This window comes from Ornithorhynchus anatinus, chromosome 1, assembly GCF_004115215.2.
Source record: "Ornithorhynchus anatinus isolate Pmale09 chromosome 1, mOrnAna1.pri.v4, whole genome shotgun sequence".
Lineage (NCBI taxonomy): Eukaryota > Metazoa > Chordata > Mammalia > Monotremata > Ornithorhynchidae > Ornithorhynchus > Ornithorhynchus anatinus.
Genome location: NC_041728.1, coordinates 106,158,896 through 106,167,949, shown reverse-complemented (window position 1 = coordinate 106,167,949; position 9,054 = coordinate 106,158,896).

The following is a 9,054-nucleotide window of genomic DNA, read 5'->3' as shown; positions in this document are numbered from 1 at the left end:
CCCCAGGTTATGTGTTAGCCCTTTATTTACCTGCCCAGGGCCTCTCAGCAGGCCAGTAAGAGAGCTGGGATTAGACCAAGATTTCTTTCTCCTAGCCTACTTTGAGCTCTTATTCCTTCATCTCTTTATCTCTCCATCATCATGAAAAGCAGTATGGCCTAGTAGAAACAACTCAGGCCTTCAAGTGAGAGGACCTGGGTCCTAATTCTGGCACCACCACTTGCTCGCTGTGTGACCTTGGGCATGTCACTCAAGTTCTCTGTGCCTCAGTTTCCTCATGTGTAAAATGGGGATTTCATAGCTATTGTCTCTCCAACAAAGATAGTGAGCCCCTTGTAGGTCAGGGACTGTGTCCAACATGACTAACTTCATGTACCCCATTCTTGGAACAGTGCTTGACACATAGCATTTAATGAATGCCATTAATATTATTATTATTGCCTATTGGCCTTGCCACTACTAAGTTCATATCAAAAAGGTGCATCAGGAAGTGTTTCTGGGAGTTATGAATTAGGGCACCAGACACCCAAGTCAGATCCACCCACCTATGCCCTCTTGTTCTTGGGGTAAAAGTGCCAGTGTTGCTTCCAACCCTCCCCTCCCTCAGGGTGATGGTGTAGCAAAATTATGCATAGTTGAAGATAGAGCCCGGGGCTAAAGGATCTTGACTTACATCAAGGCTAATAATCCCCAAAAGAAGAACAGCGATCGGGCCATCAAGAGGACCCAAGTTGGGAGACTGAGTGCAAAAGGCAATTTGGCTAAAGTCATCAGTAATGTTTGAAGAAGGTTTTTGTAAGGGAATACCAAATTACTTTTGCCCTCTGAACAGGACCCTAATAATCACAGTTAATCAATTTCAGATTTGAATTAGGAGTGCCAGGTCCTTTAATTACTTTTAAAGTTTACTCTGGACAGGGTGAGTGACCTCTTTTCTGAGCAAATTTGCTCTAATATTCCCTCAGCTTCAAGTCAGGCTGACCCCAAATTTCTAACTGGGAAATCATTCTAGACTGTGACCCCATTGTGGGCAGGAATTGTCTCTCTTTGTTGCTGAATTGTACTTTCCAAGTGCTTAGTACATGGCTCTGCATGCAGTAAGCGCTCAATAACTATGATTGAATGAATTTAATGAATAAGTGAATGAGTTGTGGGTGGGGATAGGAACTGGGGTGGTACTGGGGGATGAGGATGGAAGCTGGGGGTTGGGACTGGGGGTGGAAGAGGGGGTTGAAAGTGGAATTGGAGGGTAGAGGGACAGTAGGTCCCCTCCCACCCCCCATCCCTGACATCCTTCCATCCCGCAAACAACTCCAATGGGCCCCGATTAGCTCCTTGTTCGCACAGAGCTCTGAGCAAGCCTGGAGCGGCTTGGAGTCAGTTCCCACAGTCCCAGTGGTTCTAAGCCCCATAGGACTCCCTAGTCCTGGGAGGGCATCCCACCACAGTGCCGGCTCTTATCTGTCAGTCAATCGTATTCTTTTAGCGCTAACTGTGCACAGAGCACAGTACTAAGCACAGGAGCATTCAACCCCCATATCCAATCCGTCACCAAATCCTGTCAGTCCCATCTTCACAACATCGCCAAGATCTGTCCTTTCCTCTCCATCTGAACTACTACCACATTATTACAATCACTCATTCTGTCCTGACTGGACTGTAGCAGCCTCCTTTCTGATCTCCCAAACTCCTGCCTCTCCCCACTTCAGTCCATACTTCACTCTGTTGCCCAGATTATCTTTCTACAGAAACGTTCTGGGCATGTCATCCCCCTCCTCAAAAATCTCCAGTGGTTGCCCATCAACCTCCATATTAATCAAAGACTCCTCACTATTGGCTTCAAAGCTCTCCTTCACCTTTCCCCCTCTTAGCTCACCTCCCTTCTCTCCTTCTACAGCCCAGCCCGCACACTCTGCTCCTCTGCTGCTAACCTTCTCACTGTACCTCATTCTCACCTGTCCCACTGTCTACCCCGGCCTACGTCCTACTTCTGGCCTGGAATGTCCTCCCTCCTCAAATCTGCCAATCACACTTTTCCCCTTCAAAGCCCTACTGAAGGCTCACCTCCTCCAAGAGGCCTTCCCAGACTAAGCCCCATTTTTCCTCATCTCCCCCTCCCTTCCACGTCACCACGACTCATTCCCTTTGCTCTTCCCCCCACCCCGCCACACTTATGTGTATATATATATATATAGATATATATACTTCTATAATTCTATTTATAATAATGCCTGTTTACCTGTATTGTTGTCTGTCTCCTTGCCTCTAGACAGTGGGCCTGATGTGGGTGGGGATTGTCTCTCTTCATTGCTGTATTGTACTTTCCAAGCGCTTTAGTACAGTGCTCTACACACAGTAAGTGCTCAATAAATCTGATTGAATGAATGCATACAATGTAACACTAAACAGACATATTCTCTGCCCATAATGAATTTACATCGTGATGGAATCTCTGTTTTGGGCCCACAGCCACAGAATGATCCGAGCTCCTCGGCAGCTGCAGGGATCTGGGGCTGCCTTGGCCCAGAAACTAGCAGTTGCATCCAGGGCATGCATCCGAGCAGGGGCTCACTGAGAAGCCCGGTCAAGCCTGATGTTGCCCACTTCAAATGATTAATGCTACTTCATCGGCTTTAGCCTGATCAGAATTTCCATCGTTTGCTTTGCAAAACATAGATAGAAAATTGATGGTTGTTCTTTGTGGAGGTGAGGGGGCCCGGCTGACATCTGCCTGCTTTTGGGTCCAGGATTTATTAATAACGCCCGGCCGAGCGTGAGAACCCGCTGGGGCCATCTGGTCCTGCTGGGTGTAGGCCTCCTGCCATGCCTTTCTGACTGAGAGCTCGGCTCTCACCGCTCTGGCTAGAGCTGGATGACCTAGTTATCTGGAAACAAGCCTCACGAGGCTTGCATGTGGGTTTTAACCCTGTTGGGGGTTTGATCGTGGCCCTGGCTGCTTGGGGGAATCTTTCACCCCTGTGATATGACTCTGCTCTCAGCAGGAAGACTATTTGACAGGCCAGATCTGAACTGAAGGTATATATGGAGGATGCAGTCCCTCACACTCAAAAGTGATGCTACTGATGAGAGAATTCACTTATTATTAACTTTATTAAGGGCTTACACTACGCTGAGTTCAAGCTTTTAAGATCGGATACAAACATGGGGTTCACAATCTATCCTAGCCCCATTTCACAGATGAGGAAACTCAGGCCCAGATAGGTAAAGTGATTTTCTCCAGGTCACACAGTTGGCCAGTGGCAGAGAGGGGACTAAATCCCAGGTCTTCTGACAGCTTGCTCTGTGCTCTTTCCCCTAGGCCTCACTTCCTTCCTACATATATTTGAAAAGACCCTAAAGTCGTGGGCTCACAAGGCACGTACATACATATAGACTTGACTTTTGTTGTGCTATCTTATTAGTTCTCTATGGAGTCTCTGTGGAGTCTTCATTTTTGCTTCTTTTCTCACAATCTTCATGGAATTTCTGCAACAAAAAGAGCTGCTCCTACCTAGATCCGGCAAACAGTGGTATTTATTGAGCACTTAATGTGTGCAGAGTGCTATGCAACTGGGAAAGTACAATATTATAGATTTGATAGACAAGATCCTTTCCCACAAGGAGCTTACAATCTAATGATTGTAGTGTGCCAAGTGGTCTTTCTGCATTTATCTTCCAGTTTTCAGGTGAGACGCTGTACTGTCTGAGGCTTCACTTTCCGGCCTCCTCGTAACCACCTCTGTTAGTAGTATTCACAGTAGTAGAAGTAGTCATAGTAGTATTAATTACCTTTATCTCATCTTTCTTGCCACCAACCCCTGCTCCACATCCTGCCTCTGGCCTTGGATCTCCCTCCCCTTTCATATCTGACAGACGATCACGTTTCCCACTTTCAAAGTCTTATTGAAAGTACAACTCCTCTAAGAGATCTTCCCCAACTAAGTCTTCATTTTCCCTACTCCCTCTCCCTTTTACATCACATCTGTACTTGGATTTGTACCCTTTATTCACCCCACCATCAGGCCCACAGCACTTACATCCATATCCATATCCCCTTCTAGACTGTTAGCTCCTTGTGTACAGGAGCTGTGTTACATTTTACTCTCTCAAGTGCCTAGTTCAGTGCTCTGCACACAGTAAGCACTCAATAAACAATAATAAGGGTATTAGTTAAGTGCATACTGTGTGTCAGGCACTGTTCTAAGTGCTGGGGTGGATACAAGCAAATTGGGTTGGACTTAGTCCCTGTCTCACATGTGGCTCACAGTCTCAATCCCCATTTTACAGATGAGTTAACTGAGGCAACAGAGAAGTGAAGTGACTTGCCCCAGATCATGCAGTAGGCAAATGGTGGAGCCGGGATTAGAACCCATGACCACCTGATTCCCAGGCCCATGCTCTATCCACTAAGCCATGCTGCTTCTCAATATGTGATTGATTGATTAATAATATTTATTAAGCATGATTGTGTGCAGAGTATAATAATGTTGGTATTTGTTAAGCGCTTACTATGTGCCGAGCACTGTTCTAAGTGCTGGGGTAGACATAGGGGAATCAGGTTGTCCCACGTGGGGCTCACAGTCTTCATCCCCATTTTATAGATGAGGGAACTGAGGCCCAGAGAAGTGAAGTGACTTGCCCACAGTCACACAGCCGACAAGTGGCAGAGCTGGGATTCGAACTCATGAGCCCTGACTCCAAAGCCCGTGCTCTTTCCACTGAGCCACGCTGCTTCTCTAGTATAGTATAGTATTTAGTACTATACTAGTATATAGTACTATATAATATATAGTACTTAGTACTATAGTATAGTACTTAGTGATGAGAAAGAGTATACAGATGGGAATTAGACACAAAACTGGTCCCTCGAGGGGCTCATGGTCTCTGAGTAAAGTAATGGGGCTGGAGACAAACACATTGGGATGCTCCACTCCCTTTCAGTTGCCCTATTTCAGCCCCACCTGGCCCTCATACAGCAGCTTTTTGGGTGTTCATTCTCCTCACAGGGTCCAACGGGAACAGCTGTGTTGAGCTTACAGTCTGGAGTAAATCTCTGTAAGAATGTTGGGAGTGGGTCTCTAAATGATGCTAAGGAAATGATGCTGAAGGAACTGCTCAGAATCCCAGGTGGGGATTCTGGGGGTGGCCCAGGCCTTCACTTTAGTCTTGAGCTAATACCACTTATCTTCTGTGTGACCTTAAGCAAGTCATTTCATGTCTCCTCAGTGCCTCAGTTTCCTCATCTGTAAAATGAGATTAAGATTGTGAGCTCCATGTAGGTCATTCATTCTTTTCATTCATTGAATCATATTTATTAAGCGCTTACTGTGTGCAGAGCACTGTACTAAGCGCTTGGAAAGTAAAGTTCAGCAATAGAGACACAATCCCTTCCCACATCGGGCTTACAGTCTAGAAGAGAGGAGACAGACACCAAAACAAGTAAACCGGCATCAATATAAATAGAATTATAAATACATGCATATTTGCACATATATACACAAGTGCTATGGGGTGGGGAGAGGGGGTAGAGCAAAGGGAGTGAGTTGGGGCAACGCGGAGGGGAGGGGGAGCCAAGGAAAAGGGGGGCTTAGTCTGGGAAGACCTCTTGGAGGAGGTGAGCTTTCAGTAGGGCTTTGAATGGGATGGATTTAAGGAGGTAGGTCGTTCCAGGCCAGAGGTAGGACAGGTGAGAACGAGGCACAGTGAGAAGGTTAACACCAGAGGAGCAGTGTGTGCAGTCTGGGATGTAGAAAGAGAGAAGGGAGGTGAGGTAAGGGGCAAGGTGACAGAGAACCTGATTACTTCATATCTACCCTAGCACTTAGAATGGTGCATGGCACATAGCAAGCACTTAACAAACACCATTGAAATAAACACACATAAAAAACCAAGTTGCTGCCACTCCAAAAACCTCCTGAAGGATGACCTACTTTTGCTGATCCCATTTTCAAGCTCAACACTCCTGTCTCAGGAGAAGGTAGCATGCACACCTCAGGTCAGTTTAATCCACTCTGCCTTTTTAGCAGGCTCCCCAGCATTGTCCAACACAAGTGGGAGGGTTCTCTGGGTTGGAAAATTTGGTTCTTGACCCAGCAGACTAGGAAATGGAATGGAACATGGGCCTGGGAGTCAGAAGGTCATGGGTTCTAATCCTACCTCTGCCACTTGTCTGCTGCATGATCTTGAGGAAGTAACTTCACTTCTCTGGGCCTCAGTTACCTCATCTGTAAAATGGGGATTGAGACTGTGAGCCCTATGTGGGACAGGGACTGTGTCCAACCTGATTTTCTTGTATCCATCCTAGCACTTAGAACAGTGCCTAGTACATAGGAAGCACTTAACAAATTATATTATTATTATGATTATTATTTATTGAGGGTTTACTGTGGGCTTTGGAATTGGTTGTGTCTTCTGCTCCTGACAGGCTTTGACGTCCAGTTTAAATTCCACCCCGGCTAGGCTGCAAGTTTGTCCATGAGCCAGTGAGACTTTGATAGGCCTCTACTATTCCTCTTATTTGCCTGGAAAACCAGAGCCTGACATTTGCAAGCTGCCACATTTCTACACACTAATATTAAAGAAAGGCTGCTCCTATAAATCATTGCAGGAAATCTTCAACTAGAAAAAGCAAGCCTGAACGGGGGTCATGGCACTTCTTGGGTTTATTAGGAGGGGCTGACATTTTCTGAAAAGTTGCTACGTTTCTCTCTGAAAAGAACATTCACTTTCTTGTGGCTGTCAGATGCACAAAACACCATGTTGGTGTGCTGGTGTGCTTTGGTAGACGTTTTCACTGGGGCAGATAAAAAAAAAAAATTATGTTTAGCCGAAACATGCTTCATTTTCAAAATGGGCTCAATGAAGAGTTGACTAAGTTTTTCTGCCAACCCGTGCTGAATTGCCTAAGCCATCTAATTACTCAAATGCACAAGAGTGAGTAGAGAGCTGATAAATATTTGAAATGTGAGTTTAGTGTCCTAGGACTTTGAAAAGTCTCAGCTCTTCCCCTGAAGTTCCAAATCCAAAGCAAATACTGACTTGCCTACCTGTGCTGAACTCCACCCCTAGTTCATATGTGTTAAAGGAAAAAAGTTTTTATAAAGAACCAATTGTTCTATTCATTTGTCATATTGCAAGCATGATCAGAGGTGTTTGGGGAGTGGATCCTGACAAGGAGATCTTAGCCTCAGTATAAAGAATGACAGCAAAAATGCCAACCCCCCGGTGGGTGAGGAGAACCTTGCTGCATGGCACAGTGTATAGAGCCTGGGCCTGGGAGTCAAAAGATCATGGGTTCTAATCCCAGCTCTACCATTTGTCGGCTGTGTTTCCTTGGGCAAGTCATTTCACTTCTCTGCACCTCAGTTGCCTCATCTGGAAAATGGGGATCGAGACTGTGAGTCCCACATGGGACAGGGACTGTGTCCAACCCGACTGGCTTGTATCCTCCCCAGCGCTTAGTACAGTGCCTGACACATAGTAAGTGCTTAATAGATAGCATTGTTATCATTATTGTGGGATGGGCCCAGGGGAGGTAAAACCTGAAGTGGTTGACTTCATCCACGCATAGCTCTACGTACAGGATGGGCAGCCGTAGCTGACCCGCCCCTGATTCTGGAGCTGGCCGAGGACAAGAACTGGCTGGTCGTGGCCCTTGACCTCCTGCGTCTCTTCCAGTTCCCATCATTTCCATCAGACTCTGGGGCTGGACCAGTGTCTCTGCCACCCCAGAAGCCCTGAGAGGAGGATGGATGAGGTCCAACCAGCTTGCCAACACTCCCTCTCTGCCCAATCAGCTGGAGGACCTTCTTGGGTTGATCTGCTTTTTTTTGTAATGGAACTTCTTAAGGACTTGCTTTGTGCCAGACACTGTACTAAGCAATGGGGTAGGTACAAGATAATCAGCTTGGATATGTTCCTGTTCCACAGGAGGCCTTTATCCACATTTTGCAGATGAAATAATAATAATGTTGGTATTTGTTAAGCACTTACTGCACAGCACAGTACAGCACTGTTCTAAGTGCTGGGGTAGATACAGGGTCATCAGGTTGTCCCACGTGAGGCTCACAGTCTTCATCCCCACTTTACAGATGAGGTAGCTGAGGCACAGAGAATTGAAGTGACCTGCCCACAGTCAAACAGCTGACAGGTGGCAGAGGCAACTAAGGCACAGAGAAGTTACTAATATCAAGTTAATAGTATTTGTTAAGCACTTACTATGTGCCAGACACTGTACTAAGCAGCACTGGGATAGATACAAGGTAATTGAGTTGGACAGAGTCCCTGTCCTATATGGGACTCCCAGTCCTAATCCCCATTTTACAGATGAGGTAACTGAGAGACAGAAAAATTAAGTGACTTGCCCAGGTCACACAGTCATAATAATAATAATGGTATTTGTTAAGTGCTTACTATGTGCCAAGCACTCTTCTAAGCTCTGGGCACCATTCTAAGCACAGTAGACAAGTGGTGGAGCTAGAATTAGAACCTAGGTCCTTCTGACTCCCAGGCTTGTAGTTTATCCACTAGGCTGCTCAAAGTCACCCAGCTCACAGGTGGTGGAACTGGTATTAGAACTCAGGACCTATGACTCCAAAGCCTGTGCTCTTTCCACTAGGCCATACTGCTTCTCTGTTTAACCCTACACAAGTCAGGATGCTGCAGTGATTGTAGTTTGCTCAGTTGTCCTGCTCTGCCCTTTGAGTGTGAATGTGTGGGACAAAGAGAAAGCATGAATGTGGGTGTGTTGTATGTGTGCTTGCGTTTGGTTTTAGACAGTGCGCTTTTCTGTGCTGAGGATTGGAGACGTGGGTCCAGAAATACAGTTCTGTGAGGGCATAGAAAACGATCCTGTAGTACTGGGAATAGTGGCCAGTGCTGGGTGAGGATTAGACATGATCCCTGGCCCTCAAGGAGCTTTCAGTCAAAGAATACAGGTGAGGAGGGAGGGCAAAAGATCCAGAAGGAAAGACAAAACAATAAGAATGCAAAAACAGAATGGTGGAGTGGATAGAGAATGGGCTGGGGAGTTAGAAAATCTTGGGTTCTAATCCT